The sequence below is a fragment of the Sebastes umbrosus genome, chromosome 6 (assembly GCF_015220745.1).
Source record: "Sebastes umbrosus isolate fSebUmb1 chromosome 6, fSebUmb1.pri, whole genome shotgun sequence".
NCBI lineage: Eukaryota > Metazoa > Chordata > Actinopteri > Perciformes > Sebastidae > Sebastes > Sebastes umbrosus.
The window spans coordinates 22,248,115-22,268,853 of NC_051274.1; the positions used below are offsets into that span (position 1 = coordinate 22,248,115).

Genomic DNA, 20,739 nt, shown 5'->3' on the forward strand with positions numbered 1-20,739 from the left:
CCCTTGCTGTGTCAAGCTATTGATAACACAAACTGGAACGCTTTTACTGTGAGGCAGCTAAAGGAAGTGTTGTCTTAGCAACCGACTGCCACTTATTTTTTCAGTCACACTGCCGCGTCACTGTGGCTCTAGGGATAACAGTCTGTTGGTCGGTCCACCACTTTGGTCCGGACCGAAATATCTCATCAACTATTAGATGGAGTGCTATGACATTTGATACAGATATCCGGGGTATCTAGAGGATGAATTCTAATGACTTTAGTGATCCTCTGACTCTTCATCTAGCACCACCAGCCAGTCAAAGATTTTATTTATCCAGTGAAACATCCCCACATCTACTGGATGGATTGACAACATTTTGTACAAACATTTATGGTTTCCAGACGGTGAATCCTAATAAATGTCATGCTCAAGTTTGCTTAAAACCATTCTGCACATACAAGTGCAAAAAATGATTTAAGAGCATTCCCACTAATAAATTCATTTATGTGGCAGTAGTCTATATTTTTCTGTTATTCTGGTCAAAAGATCTCCACTAGGATTCCCACAAACCAAGAGGATATCCTCAGCTTGTCATACATGTTTTCCACACAGCTACCTCTATCATTACCCATTTTCCTTTCATTTTTGTGTGCTGCTAGCGGTTGCATTCTGTGATAATCTTATTAATTTGTTTCAGAAGTGCTCAAAAGGCTTTGCTCCACTTTGGTTACATCTGTCTCATAACAATAATCAAGCATTAAATCCAGAGAATATCATCATTAATTTCAACCTTTTCCTCCGCACTCTAGGATTTTACTAAGGACTCGTAAAGATCAACTTTGCGACAAGAGCTGAAACAATAAATTGAGGAGATCTATTAGTCTTTCGACAAAAAAAATAATCGTCAGTAATCCATTAATTATTGGAGTCATTTTTAAAAGGGAAAATGCTAAACATTTGCTGGTTCCAATTTCTCAAATGTGGGGATTTGTTGCTTTTCACTCTTAAATATATTATACAAAATACTTTGGGTTTTGAGACTGTTGGTCAGACAAAAAACTAGAATTACCGCCTTGCAGTTGTATGCCTCCACCAACCGGTGAAATTGCAATTCACATCCATGTCTGTCCAAAATGTTATCATTTTATCCTGATAGAAATTTGTGTGAAATTGTCATAATTAGGATATGAATTCTTGAGTTATGGCCAAAAACTTGTTTTGTGAGGCACAGTGGCCTTGACCTTTGACCACCAAAATCTAATTAGTTCATCCTTGAGTCCAAGTGGACGTTTTTGCCAAATTTAAAAGAAATTCCCTCCAGACCTTCCTGAGATATCGCCTCCACAAGAATGGACCGTACGTACGTACATAAAGATGGACGTACAAACAGACGTACAGACGGACAACCCAAAAACATAATGCCTCTGGCCACGGCTGTTGCCAGTTCGGAGGCATACAAATTAAATATAGCACTCTAAACGTTCTAACATTTTATAGAAAAATAATAGAATTTATCAATAATAAATTAGTTGCAGACCCATTTGTTCGATTACAGTACTCTACTGCCGATATATCAATTTGAACCTTACATGCATAGAGCAAATCTTCCAAGCTATGACAATTCCAGTATTGTGAGCTTTTTACCATTTTACTTTACAATTAATTACATGAAAACAATTACATGATTAACATTTTTATAACCCCTATACAGTGAGGACAGTAGAGTTTTTTTAAGATATTATTGTGCATATTTTTACATTTCAACTATGAGATACTTATAACCTTTTGTGTTCAGGCATGTAAGTGTGTTTTTGGTTGTTAAATGAAATCGGCCAGACCACCACTGACATTGTGGTAGTTAAAATGTCGATAAGTCCTCATGCAGCCTCAACAAAAGCTCATTTTCACAACTGTGCTGCCTCAAGAGATCACAGCAACCACCCTATTGTATCTAATTCTACAGGAAAGGCGAGAGCCCTGCTGTTGGAGTAATACTTTGTAATGGTATTAGGAGGGCTATAAAAGTGTCAGAGCCCTGTAAACAGGCAATCAGAGAGTGAGCCATGGTCTGTTTTTGCAGGCATCAATCACTAGGTAATGTATATGAAGTCTGAAAAAACTGCTGGGCAATTGACATAATGTGATAGGTCTACTTTGTTTGGTATTACTGAACAGTAATACTTAAAAGTGCTTTTTCCATAAAGCCACAATCATCTGTGTACACAACTAGTCAACCAGAAAAAAGGATAAAACTACAAAATATTGGTATGGAAATCAGAATGCATCATCTAGAATTGTCTTGTATTTCCGCCCTGTATTTATGAAACATAAAAATGGCAATATGCAGATATATTGTCAAAACGATACAAAAATATGTATCATATATATTTTTCTATATCGTTTCTATTGCGTTGTAGACTAGACCTATAGTTATTTATTTTTTTCTCTATAATTTCACTTAAAACTTGTACGTTCATTTTGCACTCAAGTTCTTGTAATGAGATAATACTTAATACTTTTCATTTGTCAAGTATCTAATTCACACAAGGAGTATACAAAAATGGGCTTTACCATGTGGTAATTTCATATAGATTATTTTTTTTATTGAGTACCAAAAAACATGCTATATCGTGATATATATCGTTAGAGATATAAAATGACCTATAGAAGATTTTGCCCATATCGCCCAGCCCTAGTATACAGTATAACAATATTCAAACTGCAGTGGACAGTTGAGAAGTGAAGGGGACATAGAGATGGGAATGGCATGCAATATTCAAACCGTGACTTTGCGATCAGACAGTATATAGTATGCTTATTAGGCCACCAGGACACCTCCAGTAATGGTAGCTTTTCTTTACGTTCATTTAGCACCATCATCAGGTCTTTTTTTTTTTAGTCTAACACTTTGGTTTATTACCAATTACCTGCAACACTAATGACATTCCCATCAGTCTCAGCTGTACTTTGTGTTTAGTGCTAATTAGCAAATGTTAGCAGGCTACAATGCTAAACTAAAATGTTGAACATGGTAAACACTATACCTGCTTAACATCAATGTTAAGACAATGACAATGTTACCATTGTCATTGTGAGCAAGTCCGCATGCTGTTGTGAGCATTTGTGTGAGCATTGTGATCAGCTCAAAGCACTGCAGTCCCTCAGCACAGCCTCACAGATCTGCTAGCATGGCTGTAGACTCTTGTTAATGAATGAGGCAACATACAACCAGTTTATGGGGCAAAGGAGATACTAGGACTCTGAGCAGAAGCACTTTACTATTGTGGCGGTGGTGCTACCTCCAGTTGTGTAAATGATTTGTGTGCTCCCTGCTCCTCTGACTCAGTGTTGCAGAGGTAGGGCTGGCTGACTCAGTTTCAGAGAATGTATGGCAGACAGAATGTGTGGCAGACAAGCCATTTCTTGAAAGTCCTCAGACCACCCAAAACATTAATATATCCCAAAACAGGTGATTGGGCAAGACAGTTGCACAGTTTGAAAAACTGTAAAACTAGCTAGGAGGTATGAAATTCTAACAACTCCGTGTCACTCTCCTATAGTATATTTCCTTTATGTCACCACTGCCTGCTGACTGAAAAACTAATTCAATAATATAAAGGGGTGTGGGATTGGTGGGCCATCCACTCTTTTTTAAAGATGTTAAATGTTGGATCAGTAAAGTGAAATGCAATAAAGATCACTGGTGCGATGTCCAATGGTCCCTGAGAGCTGCTTTCTAACAGCTTTGTTCATTTCTACTCCCTCAGTTGCTTTTGAAATATATCTTGCTTGTGTGTAATCATATCTGTTGCTTTTCAGGTACAAGTTTAAGAGAAATTCAAGTGTACCAAATGAATACTAAATAAATATTTTTTTTCTCTTTTCAAGGTAACATTTCAATCTACAAGATCTTCCTCAATCAAACGATCAAAACGTTGCCTTGAAAAGATAAAAAGAGAAATAAGATTATTTTTGATAGGCAATCATTTTTTATATGTCGCTGGAACACATCTCCAGGACTGATTAGACATTCAGCTGCATTAGTTTTATTTGAGTAGTATAATACCTCTTTTAACTGTAAGACCATAATAGTTCCAGTTCTAGTTTGGGAGTAGAGTTGAAAAAAAGCTGCATCTCAAATGTTCTTATGGCGGTGGTTCTGACCATCTACCAAACCCACAGTGGAAGATCTGAGTGAACATGAAGGCACATAAACAGCAAGGACTCTGCAATACCGTACAGGCTAGGCCATCAAGAGCTTTATTTACACACAAAATGACTTCAAAATCAAGTCTTAATACAGGGAACAGTATATATGTAGTTCAGTATTGACGTAACAGAGATGAAAGCCTGATTCAGATTTCCAGCATATTGGTGGCTAAGCAATGGCTGTAACATTGAAATATTCATAAGTAGATTAAAAAGAAAAAAGATTAACAGAAAAACTATAGTGTTTTGGTCACTCTTTTGATGAGTGATATAAATCTGAATGCATCATCTAAATCATGAACAGATGATGACAGACAGATGGCCCGTGAGCAAGCTTAAAGGGATAGTTCGGATTTTTTGAAGTGTGGTTTTATGAGGTACTTACTTATAGTCAGTGTATTACCTATAGTAGATGGCGGTTGGCACGCCCCCAGTTTGGAGAAATAAACAGGAGTATAGGCACAGGAATAAAGCAATGTGCTGCTGTGGATGGGAGCAGGCCACCTAAAAAAGAGTGACCCGCCTAAAAAAAAGTGTACACTATATTTAGATATTTTCACCGCTTTACCTTGCCAAAGGACAGCCCTTTCCAACAGGGAACTGAAGCCGTTATCTATGCTCTCTTCAAAGCCGCCAGTTTTTTAAAAAAAGAAACAGTTATTTTACCTTGCAAAACATGGCAGTTGCTGGTCTACCGCTTCCTTGATTTTTAGTTTGTCTTATTGTGTGACTTTGGTGTTTTAAAGGATTAGTTTGGATTCACCAAAGTCATACAATAACACTAACCGATCAAGGCAGAGGTAGACCAGCAACTTCTGGGTTCTGCAAGGTAAAATGACTGATTTTGACAATGGAGTCTGGCTTTGAAGAGAGCATAGATAACAGCTTCAGTTCATAGTCGGAAAAGGCCGTCTGACGGCAAGGTAAAGCAGTGAAAGTATTCTAAAGACATACACGTAAACCGATATTGAATTTTTTAGGTAGGTCTTTATTTTAGGTGACTAATATAGGTTTCGCTGCTGCCCCCGTCATTGCTTTGCTACTGTGCCGTTACTTCTGCCTGTTTCTGGCCACCGACCCACGTCAAAAGATACTTGCCACCAGGCCTAACAATTTTTCAAGTGGAAACTCTGCAATGGTTAATTAAACAGAGAAAATCTCATTCTCTCAATATATTCTTATATTTTTTGGGACATTACCCGAGACAATGTTATAGTCATATTTAAACAAGACTATGGGACTACAGCCATGGTTGTGGTTCTGCACTTCAAGTGGTGCATTGAGCTAAATGCTAATGTCAGCATGCTAATATGCTCACAGTGATAAAGCTAGCATGCTGATGTTTAGTAGATATATCCCAACCATGTTCACCATCTTAGTTTAGCATGCTAACATTTTCTAACCAGCACTAAGCAAAGTGCAGCTGAGGCTAATGGGAATGTCATTAGTGTTGCAGGTATTTAGTCAGAAACCAAAGTGATGACTAAATACCTGATGATGAGCTATAAGAAAAGTTAAGGGATCATCAAAGTGATTACAATTCACCCTGAAGGAGATATAAATGTCTGTAAAAATGCCATGGCATCCCATCTAATAATCACATAAAAACATTTCAATAAAAAACACAAATAAACCAAGTGAATCTCATTGGGGCATTGGATTAAAAGGGAGTCACCAAAGTCATTAGGATTTGCCCTCTGGACACCATGGATATCTGTACCACATTGCATGACAATCCATCAACAGTTGTCAAGACATTTCACTAAAAGCCAATAACGTCAACCTGCTAGTGATGCTGGACGTAAAACCAGGATATTACCAAAAATTCAGGAGGCACCATCCTCTGGGGACATTGAATTTCACAATCCATTGGATAGTGGTTGAGATACTTCAGTCTGGACCAATTGACAGACAGAGCCACCCCTGCAGCCATGCCATTAGCGTGGCTAAAAATCTAGAGCTCAAGACCTGAAGAGTTATTCAATTTCTTGCTGAGAGTTAGATGAAAACTCAATGCCATTCTCATTTCTGTATGGTTAATATGTAGCTGGACCCAGTAGCCGGTTATTTTGTTATGACAATTGAATCTAATATCATAAGGAGGTGTACGCCACATCACTGCTATGACTACTGAATCTGAAGCCATTTATTCTTATTGTGAAAGAAAGGCAGATCCCATCTTACTGAGGTGTAGACTAGGGGTGTGCCATATCACATTGTTCACAGTAATACCAGCATCATTTTTAATATGATAAAAATAATCGTAACGTGATAATGGCAATATTCCGTTTTGTTTACGTAATGATGTCATACTGTTAAGCGCAGCAACAACAAGTATGGCTGAAAGCGAAATTGCTACCGGCTCCAAGGTGGAGAAGTTAGTTCCAAAAAGGGGAGCGATTTCAGTAGTGAGGACCAGTAGCGTTGTTATGCCTGGGCCTCCAAGGATCCAGCCCAGAATGTTTTATGAATAGTCCTTGACTTCTTAGACCCTTTTAGCGACTTGCTGCTCAGAGTAATCTCAGTCAGCAGCTGCTCTGGCAGCAGCACAGCATCAATCCCTTTCCTCTCGCCATATGCATGCCAGCAGGATTGAGTTACTATGGTAACGGAAATCGGCATCGCCAGGTCATGTTGTCGCATGAAAGCCTATGTGAAGCATGACTAAAAACGAAATATGTGTGAATGTATGATACACAACAGCCTGTCAAAACAAATGCAGGTCTGTGCGTGCGTGTGCATGTGCGTGTGCGTGCGTGCATGCGCGTGCGTGCATGTGTGTGTTAGGGAGGGGGGTCTGATGGTCAGCGCTGAGTGACACAAGATACAGCAAGAAGAGTAAAGGAGAAATGGCAGAGGATACAAAATGAAGTTGGTAAATTTACTCAAATATGTTTTTATAAAACGGTCACTATATCTTGACAGTAGTGCATGAGACAGAAATCATGTTTCTCTGTGTCCTCCTGTGTTGCTAATGGCATTTGCAACACTTTACAGCGCCAAAGGAAAACAACTAATCAGAGCCGAGTTGTCTCTAGAGCAGCTGTCAATCACTGCTCGTGAAGCTCATGAACTCCGATCAAACGGTCAAATTAGACAGCGCCCATCAAATATGAATCAAGAAACTTACTTTAAGCCTATTACTTTCCTCAAATGTTTTCAGAAACATCTTGTAGTGTACTGTTTATATCTGTAAAATGAGAGTTTTTGGCTCGACTGTTTTCAACATGGCGACTGGGTCACAAACTTTCCCATTTGTAATTGGCAACTGTTTGCACTTTAGATTTGTGGTTGATTTTATGTTGTTGTACTATTTATATTTTACACAGAATCTGAATCTCAGTCTGCGTTATTGTTGTTTACAAACTAAAATTTGTTTAGTTTTTACTGAATATTTGAAGTCAAACTGTTAAAGTTAAACTTATATTGTTGCAATTGTATGTTCTTGTAATTAATAATAAAATATTTGTTTCTGTATCTATCTTGTCATCTCATCATTATCACATAAATACCCTAAAATATTGTGATATTATTTTAGGGCCATATTGCCAACCCCTAGCTGTAGAGTATTGCACGGACAGCAACAGACCGTTATAAGCTCAAACACACAAATGTACCAACAGACCATCATATCCCCATAGGGGGCCAGATAACAGTCATGTCATTCTATCAAATGCATCTATCCATCCAAGCAAGACTAAATTACATAGAAACAAATCAAGACGTGACAGGTTTTCCCAACAAAGCCAGGCTGTAGGAACCACACACCAGCCTGCACGCACACACAAAGCAAGATGGCTATAAATGCACAGAAGAGGACTCAACCCAGCTGCAGTGAAAACCATAAATCAAGAAGAATGATTTCAATGGTTTGATTGGTTTACAGTACAGATAAACAGACATATAGAGATAAAAAATGGAGAGGAATAGAAGGATTGATTAAACTTCCTATTTTAAGAGTAGTGTGCTAAATGTACATTGGCTGACTTTGCAATTTTAATACTGAATTTATGAAAATGCCAACTTTCTCTCAGTTTTGAGAAGTGATGGAGTTGCGGAGGTGGACAATCCTAAAAACAGTAATAATTCAGCTTTAATGCAGTTTAGATCCAAAATATTCCAGATTTCTTCTCTACTTTAAGGTGTTTTACTATCTAACCAAAAAAAAAACTGGTAATGATTTGATAACACGACTAAATGGATAAAAAAAAAAACAATTTCAGGTGAATTTATTAGTCAATGGACGGTTAAATGTTTTGGAAAGACTATTTTGTTTTGTTTATTCAGATAAAATCAAGCCTCCTATACTAAAACAAATATATGTACTCTGATCATACTTAGGTTTTTCCTTTGTACATTATCAGTCCTTGTTTTAAATCTTTTCAAATGAACAGAGCAACTGGTGGCCATTCGTGCAACAGAAACACAACACCTCTAAATATCTCACACTTTTGAGCATAACATTGGATACTTTTCACTTGAGTTCTGTATAGTTAAATATCTACTGAGGTGCAGGATATCTTCTCCTTTACTACAGTGATTGGGCAAATGCAAAGAGACAGACTTGTACCACAAGTAGCCTCCTAAAAGAAAGGCCCACCTAAAAAAAAATATCGCTATCAGTTTAAGTGTACTAGGGATCGACCAATGTTTTTTTCTTAGGGCCGATTCCAATTATTAGTAATCAAGGAGACAGATAACCAATATACATTTGCAGTAACATTTTTAATCTTAGTGTCAAAATTTAAAATAACACAAGTGAGTGTACGGACTGAAGTTTTGATATGATAAAAAAACTTTATTAAGATCATGAAGCCCAGTATTACTGTACAATTATCTGGTTTATCAGTGAAGTGTGTGAACTACACTGCAGAGTGGATTCTCTACTAACTGACAAACAGAGTGACAGCAGACTCATCTGGACGGGTCCAGCATGGGTTGAATGTGCATCAACAGGTCTGCGTTATATCTGGTGTATGAAATGTCTGTATCATGACTGTGTTGCAGTTTCATAAACTAATATGCCGTCTCACTTTCTTTTCCTTTCCTTTCCATGCAGTCATCATACAACTGAAGTTGAACTACTATTAGGTCTACTAACGGCAGAACGTTACCATACTTCATCGTATTGGATTGTGATGTTTACAACTTCAGTAATATCTCCTGCCACGACACAAGCTCCGCTCGCTCACTGGAGCAGCTACGTCTGCATTCGTCTTTGCCCATCTCTGGTACAGTGGCCTTCAGTGTTGATTAGCTATTACTCGTAACCAATCAGATAGTGTTGTGGGCGGGACATTGAGTATGGCTACAGACGGAGACATGCGGCTGCAGTAGCGCATTTTTCAATTAATTTATTTTATCGGCTAGCAGCTAAAAAGTAACGATTCCGATGGTTCATGATTTTAGAATTTAAGATTAAGTCATTAAATTATAAAAAAATCAAATGCGACTATCACCTTGTCTTAAAAAATACACTTTACCATCACAGACGCCGGCTGGTAGTAACGTTACACGCCACCTTCAAAATACTTGCCACCGGGCCTAAACACTTTTCTAGCGGGAACCCTGCATACATACTTTTGAGCATGTGGCGTTACCTACTGGATGCTTTTCACTTGAGTTCTGTATAGGGTAGTTAAATGTCTACTAAGGTGCAGGATATCTTCTCTTTTAGTACAGTGATTGGGCAAATGCGAAGAGACGGATTTGTACCTGGAAAAATCTCTTAGTAGCATACTCTTTGACTGACACATGCATAGAGTATAACATGGAATATGTGTTTTAGTATGTGTTCTCGTTTCAAATTAGGTGTAACAAAAACTATTATACAAAGCCTAGGCTCTGGTTTTTGGCTATATTATAAGTATTTCATGAGCCATAGCTTTTCAGTTTTTTCATCACATCGTAACTCAAAAAATAAAGCTCTTCTTTACTAGACCTTTTACAATCAATAAACTGTTTTTTTAATCTTGTTTAACAGTCACTTACTGTCAGTTTTTGTATAAAGAACTCAGGCTATAAATTTAGGAATGAAATTTACTCCGATCGCTTGTTTTAACTTTCGGTGGGAGGTTGTCTGTTTATTTATGATTGGATTTGGCACGCGTCCTTAAAGTCGTCAAAAACTGCAAAAGCTGTGAATCTGACTCACTTTCTGTGGTGTATCACTCTTGACTGCCACTGCTGTACCTCTAGGGAGTTAACCACTAACGGTCATTTGACAAGGTCTTTAATTCCCTTCATCTAAGCAGTTTTCCCTCTACTTCACTGTTTTCCATGTCTGTATGAGCACACACCCATGTCTGGAGCCTTAACGTGTCCCTGTGAATAATTACACGAGTACATTGCATATACCATTGTCGTAAAATCCTTGCAAAAGGAAAAAAAGTATTATTTTTAATCAGACCACAAAAACCCGTTGCTGTGCATCAAAGAAAGGTGGAGTATAGTGCGGCTTTGGGGACTTATTTGGTCATGTGGGTGGAGTTCAAACTGCCCAACGGAAAAGGCTCCACCTTCTCTCTTCTACGTCTGACCAAATGAAGGAAATATGCCTCTGCACAACATGGTTCCACCGAGGCCTTTCCTGCCTTCTTCAACGATTTTTCCATATCAATTATTCAGAAATGTTTCCTGTCTTTTTTTGACACCTGTGAAGGAGTTCAACCTCACGTTCCATGACGCCAATGAAGGACTAATTCGACTTCATGTGTTTCCAGTTACATATGCTGACGTCACTCTTTTTCACTACCGCTGTCCAACTCTATGTCTCCGCCACCACTACAAACCATTTCAGAGCAACATGGAAGCCATTAGGAAGCCTCTAATCAAATAGCAAGAAAGCTTGTGTCACTATTTATTTCTGGCTGGAGATTGAATAAGTCATACGTCAATGTATATTGCAATCTGTCACAGCACGTACAAGTTTCCATCAAAACTTTTTAGTACATTTGAAATGAGTCATTAATCTCTACGGGAATAGTAGAGCATTGTGGATCCCATGAACATATACATAATTTAAAGCTACTGTTTGAAAATATATTAGTTGTTCTGTCAGTTCTGATGGATTTAATTGATACGATAACCTCGAGGAAGTATTTATCTCTCAGCAGCTGTGCTTTGTGTGTATCGGAGATTCTGCTCGTCTTAATCATTTTTCCTCATGTCAAGCCTAGCTTAGGTACTGACATCTGGGCATTTATAGTGCTGGCAAGTAATGGCTGCTGGCTGAGGTTTAGCATACTTCAAGTCATACCTTAGAGGGCTAAGCAGGGGTTTGTTCAAACGCACGGATACTCCAGCTCTAATGTTAGCTAAATCCTGAGACAAGCCAAACGTTTCCCAGTTTGGACTGAACTGGCTGAGGCAAAAACAATACATTTATTGTGCACAGATAATTTAACGGATTTCTTTCACTGTCAGACTGCCAAAGTGAGCAATATCCTTGTAGTCATCAAAAGACTGTGGATTCAGAAATGTACATAGACATGTGTCACTTTGTCTCCTGACATGGTGAAAGAGCACAGTTTGTTACTTTGAGTGACAAATTCAAACTTGGTGGATACAATAAAAGAAACCCTGTATAATATAGTGCAATTGAATATACCTGCAATGAATATTACCATCTCAGCTCTTTCTAAGACTAAGTCAGAACTGTTGATTTAACTAATTTATGGCGGCTGGCTGGCATTGTATTGAAGAAAAATAATTCAAAAACAAATTATTTGGGGGTGGGGGTAGAATCAACACTTCTCTGACAGAAGAAAAACTATAACTTATACAAAGGCAGATTTCTTACAACCCATTTGCGTTACATTGTACGAGTGTTGCTTTTATTGCGTCCAGCTTCTGTATTTCATCCCATTGAGGAAATAAATGCTAAATGTTAAATAAAACTTTATTTTTGACAACACAGACACAACCATAATTGTAACAAAGATGCCGTTACTTTATGTTCGCTGTTTGTCGGGTATAAAATTGCTCTTAATGGAATGAAAAGTCCTACACAGCCTCTCTACTCTTTTCCTCATTGTGGTGTCAATCACTGTGTCATCCCCACAAGTGTATAATATAACAATAAATTTGTTTACAGCCAGACATAACATTTTACTGTAAATATGTCTTGGCCAACACACAAATAAATGGGTATGCCAGTTGAGCACCATATGCAGCTAATTATGAACTCTTTTTTGTGTGCTTTAACAAGAAAGTGAGGGAGGAGAGGAGAGATAAAGAGGGAGACACAACAGTTAATCTTTTTATGTAATTTTACTTAGCTGTCTCACTTGTGCATTCATACACAAAAAAAAGAAAATATAAAGTAAAGAAACCGAATGGAGAACAATGTAGCCCTTGACTTGCTTAAAAGCTAACCGACAAATTATTTTACACGCGGATACTGTTTCTGATTTACCCTGACAACGTTCCATATGTTGCTCCACCTCAATGAGAACACTTTGTTCTTGTGTTTAATCACTGGTTACTGGCAGAGAGAGAGAGAGAGATGGCGGTGGTTATGAAATGCAGCCAAACATTTGAGGTAATGCACTACTAAGGGATAAAGGCTCAGCACACTGGCTCTTTGTATGTTTACTTCTATGGCATTTGGATTCCTATGTGCAGCAACTCACCAGTCAAACATTAATGATATTACAAACTCTAATTTTGAGACTTGAGGTGTCTGATTGAGTCGTCCTTGGTCTTAAGAAACAAAAGACTTAAGGGTGAGCAATAAATCAACGCAGACCTTGTTTCCCCTGGGCTATTCAGCCACTTGGGGTGTAAAACGCTCAAAAGGCAACGAGCACTTGAAAGTCTGGAGCTACGGCCAGTTTCTGCCCAGCAATTATCCTGTCTGCGTGCCTCCTAAACACTGCATACCAGATATGTTTGGGCCTCTTCAGCAACAGTCCCAGTTATGGAGACACAGATGCTAATGACACCATATTTTCAGAACTGCACAGACAGAGGGCCTCTGGCCATCACTTCCAAAACACATGCCACACAGCCTGCACCACCCACACCACACAGACCTGTTATTGATGACCACTGACGGCTCTCCTCTTCACTTGACTCAGGGTGGCCGCCATAGGCAACAAAGCAGTAAATACAACTTGTCAAGGTAACATAACTTACTCATAACTGCTTATCAGTTACCTACCCTTGTCTTGTTAGTGAGATAGATATCCTATGAAGATGTGTTCATATATTGACACATTTTGTCAACCCCTGGTAAAGTTGTGCCGTCTAAGACTTTGCGTTTCCTTTTTGGGATGCTGCCCAGTAAGGAGCAGACTGACAAGCACCTGTCACATGGATTGATGTGTCCAGCTGGTGAGCAAGAGGTGGGCTAAGAGACACAGGAGCAGCACACATTAAATGTGATGGCCGAGACGATAGGGGTGTGGTTGGGGCTCGAGCAGAAGGTTTGAAGGTGATAGAAAAATGAGGTAAGATGGAAGGGTGGAAGAGAGGGAGGGGTGGATTATTGAGCGAGAAGGTGACAGGAAGTGACTCTACCTTGGATACCTTCAAGGTGATTCAGTATGACAGAACATTCCCAAGGGTTTACTACAGTAAAGAGGGATAGTCAGGGAGAGAGAGAGAGAGAGAATTTCAAGGTGCAAAAGCTCTTTGCAGATGTCCAAATACGCAGTAAATCACTCTGAGGACCTGAGGGTGCTCAAATGCTTTTTGACTGAATCTGTCTCCCAGCCCAGCGGCTCCAGAATGACTAAAACATTAACAGGAGTCTTCAGGGTAGGGGTAGCTGCAGCAGCTCACCCATCCCCCACTAGCGCCCGCACAATCCCAGGGCTGTGCAAATATAAGGCCAAACCAAAATGGCCTCCATTCAGATGTTGTCCAAATGAACGTTTTGTTTGAAACCAAGGGAATGCTCGACCAGAAGACAGGCCTGTACACAAACTATCTATTTAGCCGTGTGTCCCCATTCTCGTGAGTCATAAAGTTGCCTCTGGCATTTGAGTGGAGAAGTCTGTGTGTCGAGTTACAGGTGTTCTTTTTAACACGGTTGCTCAAAAAAAAAAAAGGTTTATGGCTTTTCTTCCACGGAGGGCTGAGGAAACAGAAGTGACATTGGGCTTAGAAAACAAGTTTACTTACCTAGGATATAATCACCTTTATAGCACAATAACCGATAGACCTACACAGCGTGCTTTGCAACCATAATTCAGCAATCAACATATTTTTCTGCAAACACCCGCTGAGCTAAAGTGCTGAGAGGCAGGAAACAAATTACTCTTGTGAATGAAAACAAACGGCAATATTTAATTTTATTATGTTCTATTATAAACACATAAAGAAGCATTACAACGAATATAAATAATACTAAAAAAAATGGAGGCTGTTTCCAAAACTTTATCATTAGTGGCCTGGAAGCATTAGTTGGTTGGTTTTACTTTCTTTGGTTTAGAATAAAGGAAAAAAAACAAAACCATTCTGTGAATGTTCAGTAAGGAGTTTAGTGCAGCACCATTATTCAAATGTGCAATAACATTAATGTATCTATTTCTTATTGCTCATAAATGAGCCGAGAAGCGAAATGAGTAGTAGTGAAATGAATGAAATTCTTTTAACAGTTTTATGGGTACAAAATTACAACTCCACATTTTGAATTCATTGAACTGTAACTGGCAAGCTTACTTTGGAGAGTGAATAAATGTTCTTTTTATGTATGCCGTTTAAACTTTTTGAATGCTTTAACATTAATGTGTTATAGTCTTAACATTGCTTTTTTTCCTGACATTGTCCTATAGATAAGACCATTAAGACCTCCATCCCTCATTTTGCCTCCTCTGACCTCCAAATGGAAAATGATTTAATGCTAATGAAGAGAACATTAATAGAGGATATAAACCAGTGAGTGCTTATAATTATAGCAGAGATTCACAGAACTATAGCCACGACTCAAAATAATTCAAATAGTAGTGCTAATCTCAACAATGATTCATGTAACATTACACAGATATGCTTGATTAGCGACTTGCTTTAAATGTCTCCTGATAGAAGGACAGAAACAGTAATATTGCCACAAAGGGAGAAACAGAGATCTGCAGAGGCAGGACTATCTGTGCTGCCTTGATGTGTGTGCTCGACTGCCCCCTGGCAGATGCAGCTGTCACTGCACTAACATATCACCAGAGCGGAAAACCACTCCCTACAACAGAAAACCTCAGAAAAATGGTCCTGCGTCTTACAAATGTGTCATATTCTCCCTCTCATTTATGCCATCTGCATTGTTAGGGGATAATAAGAAGGACCGCAATTGTCTGAGGATCCACAAGGAAGCACACCATCAGAAACTCGAAGAGATTTATCACTTCTTTAAAATCTTTACAACACATTTAAAAAACAACAACAATGAGCTTCTGAATACAAACATAAGATACATAATGGTATTCAGAGCTTTGCAAAAGTGCACACCTTTAAGTGATGGCTAGATTTTGGCACCTTCATCTTTCAAAAACAACACATTAAAACTAACTGCAACCTTGACAAATGACACGATTAATGGCAAATTTCCTGGTCTTTGGTCTTGCACATTAACATATTAAGGTAATCCACCACTGAGATCAGAGTCTTTCCTTTTCATTCAGATTTTCTGGCGATGCATAAAAAAAAAAAAAAAAAACTTAGAATTGAGAGCTGGTGAGCAGTTTCACAGTTTATATATGCATGGAGAACTGTTTCAATCCGAGCCAGGGACCACTGTGCATCGACTTTACATGGTGGGGAAAAACATACGACTTCAGTCTTAATGCAGCAACACACCAATACATATAGAAGTAACATGACATGTTACTTCTATGACATCTACTGATCCTCTTAGTTGACTATAATCTTCTTAGTCGACTAAGATTTCTTTTGTCAATTAGTCATTTTTTATATATTTCATGCTAACTGACTTATTTCAAAGAAACTTATGAGCAGATCTCTGGTAAACACAAGATTTAAAGCGGTGCTTCCGTGTGAGTCTTTGTAGAGAAACTCAGTTTTACAGATCTGTCCATTAAACCAACTAATCGATTAGTCGACAAAATATTATGAGTGAATACGATTGTTTTTGGTCGACAGCCCTAATTTCATGTGTAAAAAAGATTTCAATCAAATGATCAACAAATAATAGCAACATACGAGCATGGTAAGGGACACACGACGGACTAAATGTATAACAAAACCTAAAAAGCACGGGAATACAGCACTGCTCACAAAGTCTATGCCTAGTTTTTAAACATTAATGGCACTGAGAGGGTAGAAAAGCTTAACACAGTTGGACAGTATATCTTTGTGGCAGTTCATTTTACATAAAGCCTGCATGTTCCCTGGTACACTAGCTGTAATGCAGTAAGGTTGGATGTGTTGTTAAACTACCCTCTGTCACAAACACATGCCGTGTGACTGAACTGCAGAGTAGCCCACCAAAAACTGACGTGGGAATGGATACTGCATTACAGTACCTCAGTCTAACTAAGGGTGGCAGCACAGCCCCTAACACAAGACTTGGCTAACTGTGATCACTGCCAGAAAGCATCTTTAATGTCTCAACATAAACCACCAGGACCAAAGAGAACCACTTGGTCGGTGACCAGTAACTTTGGTGAATGAAGCCAGCAGCGTTGTGCCAGTCCTACATGAACATTATAACTTCAAAAACTCATCAGAGCTATTAGCTGTATATACTCAATCAATAGCCCACTCTATCTTTGTCACCATTTTTAAGTGTGAAATACAACGTTGCCACTTTTCACTCCTTAAGGACTGCTTTGTGCTCAGTAACACCTTCCCCTGATAAATGGACACAGGGCAGAAAATACTAGAGGGGCCACTGCAGATGAACATGCATCACTGCATCCATTTCGCAGTGCTTAAAGTCTGCTCAGTGCAGGATGACATCACTCAACCAAGACCACTGGAGCAGAACCAGAGCCTGTAAGGCTATTCAAATTAATTAACAAATGACCTTAGATTAAAGGGGGAGTCACAGATCAGACAATGAAGGCATTCATCACCTCAATAGGCAAGGGTACTCTCACATGATGCCTGTATATCATTTCTCTGTGCTACAAGCCCACAATCCCATACAGTGACATGAATAAGACGCACACTGAATTATACACAAGTAAAAACAGAAAAAAAGCTATGGGCTATAGCAAAATTTACTTTCGCCTCGCAGGCCGTTTCAGTGAATCCGCCTTGTATTAAAATGCTGTTGGATATAAAAGCATCACCGGTTGTTTTTCTGTTTGAGGAGGAAAATTCCACAATAAAGAAGCAACCGGGAATCACGTCACAGCGCTGTCTGATAAAGTGTGAAATAAGCGTCAGCCCAGATGGTATTTTCTGTTATTTCAAGTACAGACTATATCTGAACCATCTCAGAGAGACAAGTCAATCTAAGGTTCGCTAATACAGTCCCATGGACAGGGGATAAATCCCTGGTAGGCAACAAAAAGCAGATCAATAAAGAAAGCATGTAAACAAACCACAGTGGAAATGAAGTTGGAGATGGATGGAGAGTGGGGTAGTGAGGGTGACCAGCAGTGCTTCAAATGAAGCACATGGCCAGGGACTGAAAGAAGAATAAAAGGGCAGAAAAGCCAGGGGGACTGTGCTGGGGTGAGGAGCGGTGGGAGTGCAAATGAGGAGAGGGAGATGCACGGCCATGAAGGATAGAAAGGAACAGAGAAAGAGGGAGAGAGCGTGTGAGGGAGATGGGGGAAGCGAGAAAATGAGGGAGAGAGAAAAACGGTAGTGTAGAAGTGATTTATGCTAGTTGTATAATTTTCTACAACGCTGCTCCCCCCCCCCCCCCCCTCTTTTCCCCTACGGCTCCCCTTTCCTCCTCAATATCCAACCCTCCCACCAGGGTGTGCTCCTCCTCACTGTCACACCAAGGAACAGTCCCTGGCCACACCAGCCAGTGATTAAGATTCTGCCGTGATGCGACTGCAGCACTTCGCAAATGGAAGACTGGACATAATTTCCCTAAAATGCTGTTTTTTATCACCTATTTCCCCTTCATCAGCTTGCCGCACACGATTGATAGCTGATGGCACCTCTGACAACTTAACGTTTTTATGGTTAGATTTATGGGCTATCTGCTCCTCTCCTTTTACAGCTCAAACTCTGTAAAAATGCTTATTTCTCAGATAAGGAGAGGGAGGGTGTGTGTCTATGTGTATGGAATGGTATCACACCCAGCTAAATGTATGTATGAGAGAGAAGAGCCCACCTCACTGCATTGCAGTCCAGATCAGTGCTAGGCTTCCAGGGCTTTATAGCGACTCTGAGACTGAAATTACCTCTGCATAGCACCATGGATTAAATAATACTTTTCATTCATTGCATAGCATGCCACCCAACTCTCATCACCTCCTCAGCAGCAAACATTTGCCATCATCCTATTTCCAGGAAATAGTAAAAACACAATATGTGTATTCATTTGGAGACTCTTCTCTCCCAGACATAGGCATATCAAGGCATGATTTGATTTTTAGTTTTTACCATGAAGAAAAACAGACATACTAGTATAAGGGGTCGACAATAAAACACGCTCAAAAGATCCCACAAGCTCTACAACGTGTTTTTCCTTTATAGGAAGGCACGTGCCCTTTTAGCATGTATATGCATGATGGTTGATTGTGTGAAAAAATGGTAAAGATATAGCATGAGAGCTCATTATCACTCTCAGGTTAAGACAAGTCTAGCTAATTGCAGTGACACAAAGTTAGTTGAGCTTTGAACTCGGTGAACACCTGAACACCTGAGTAAAAAACTGCCTTGTTGAGTATTTGGGTTTGTGTGTGTCTGCACATGTTGATGCAAGTAAGAGGTTTACTACCAGTGTACTGGGGGGGCTGCTGGACTTACTGGGCTGCAGTGGAAGTGTGGCCACTGCAGGTTCCCCTCCCTCCCATGGTCAGATTTACAGCCAGTACAGGCTCCCAGTTAGCCTTCTCCTCTCCTACACTGATGAGCCTGGCAGATCCCAGACAGACGCCCCAGGGGACTGGAGTGTGACAGGGAATGGGGGAGGGGAGCGAAGGGAGGGTGAGAGAGGGAGAGAAAGGGAGGGATGTGAAGAGGAGAGAGAGAACCAGTCTGATGAGATCAGTGATTCATAGACACACGGGAGGACACACCCTGGAATGGGGTAATACCACACATGTTTTAACTGGGCTGGCCCATAACTCATTAGGGTTACCAAGGCTACAAGAAGCACCTTAGGAGAGAGGGCCCCAGAAATCATCTCTGCATGTTGTTAGATGCAGCCCATATAGGGGAGGAGGGGATTAATATTCAAGGCTATCGTGTGCTCATCCCTTAGTGGAGAAGACCAATCTGTTGAGTAGAGAAACCCAGCACATTAATGTCTGCATATTTCCACCTCGTGTTGCTCTGAATTTTTCCACACTCTTTTTTTTTTTCTCTGTACGGTGTCTGCATCTGAGGGTGTCAGTGGAAATTTTATGACGAAAAATATGTAACTGGAAAAAGTGCAGCTCTAATGTCTTTAAATACAGCCATCCTCCCAGTGCAATAAACCCAGTATGGTGCTAACCTCTTCCAGAATTAAAAAAAAAAAAGTCTTAAATGTTGGAAGCACCATTGTTTCCTTATGCTTCATTATACAGTAATCACGGTGCACTATATGAAAAAGCAGGCTGGTCCTCATTAGCAACAAGAAGTGAATTACACACCATTATCTTTGTTTATGAATAAAGCTGCCTTTGTATATCACATCTCTTCTCAAAGTTAAAGCTACCAGACCACATCTCAGGATTAGCTACTGCTCAGATAAATATTGAACTGGAAAAGACTGCCTTCAAATACTATGCTCCCTATAAAATTGATAAATTAGGCATACAAAGAATTTACTTAACTTAAACAAACTTAAACATCTCATACAACATACAAATTCCACAGTGGGATGTCTTCTATCTTTGCTTATTTCTTCAGCTGCACTCTGGTCTTTCTTGGAAAGAAATCTTGATCTCAAGATTACCTGATTAAATAAAGGTTATATGTCTGCATCGCAACCAAGTTCATGTCTCCATTACAGTGTATAGTCATAAGTAAAACGTTGTTGTTTTCCACAACACCCACTGGAAGCCTTTTCCCATGAGGCCCGAAACAATGCCCTGACTGGAGAGCTTAATTGCTCTGATTATTCCGAGCCCTGATTGCTGTTGCTTTCTCCGTCTTGATCTTTATAGGGGTGCAATGAGCAGGTATGGTTTAAATTAATTTGGAAAGCGAACACGGCTCATATTGTTTCAATTAAATTTGGGGAATTTATGGATCACGCTTTGGTTGACTGAGTCAGATTCCTCATTTTCATTTACCGAAAGCAAGGCGGGATTATGCACAGGAGACCAGAGGATGATGATAGTGAACAAGGCCATTACAACCTTACTCAGCACCCGGGAGGTCCTGTATGCTGCACTGAGGTTTATCATCACCTTGTTTCTTAACACACCACAGACCTGTTGACATACTGTGAAATTCTGGACGTACTGTATA

At 39.5% G+C, this 20,739-nt stretch overlaps 1 protein-coding gene across 7 annotated transcripts in view; it reads right to left on the reverse strand.

The window, feature by feature from the left end:
• The window catches only part of hoxc13a (homeobox C13a), a 70,893-nt gene that overhangs the window by 40,182 nt on the left and 9,972 nt on the right, over positions 1-20,739 (reverse strand). Inside the window, exon 3 of one of the 7 annotated variants that reach the window (XR_005207292.1) lies at positions 19,087-19,225. The exons of the other annotated variants lie outside the window; for them this stretch is intronic. The gene's annotated coding sequence lies outside the window, so the exon portion shown is untranslated. The remainder of the gene's footprint in view (positions 1-19,086; positions 19,226-20,739) is intronic. 7 annotated transcript variants of the gene reach the window in all.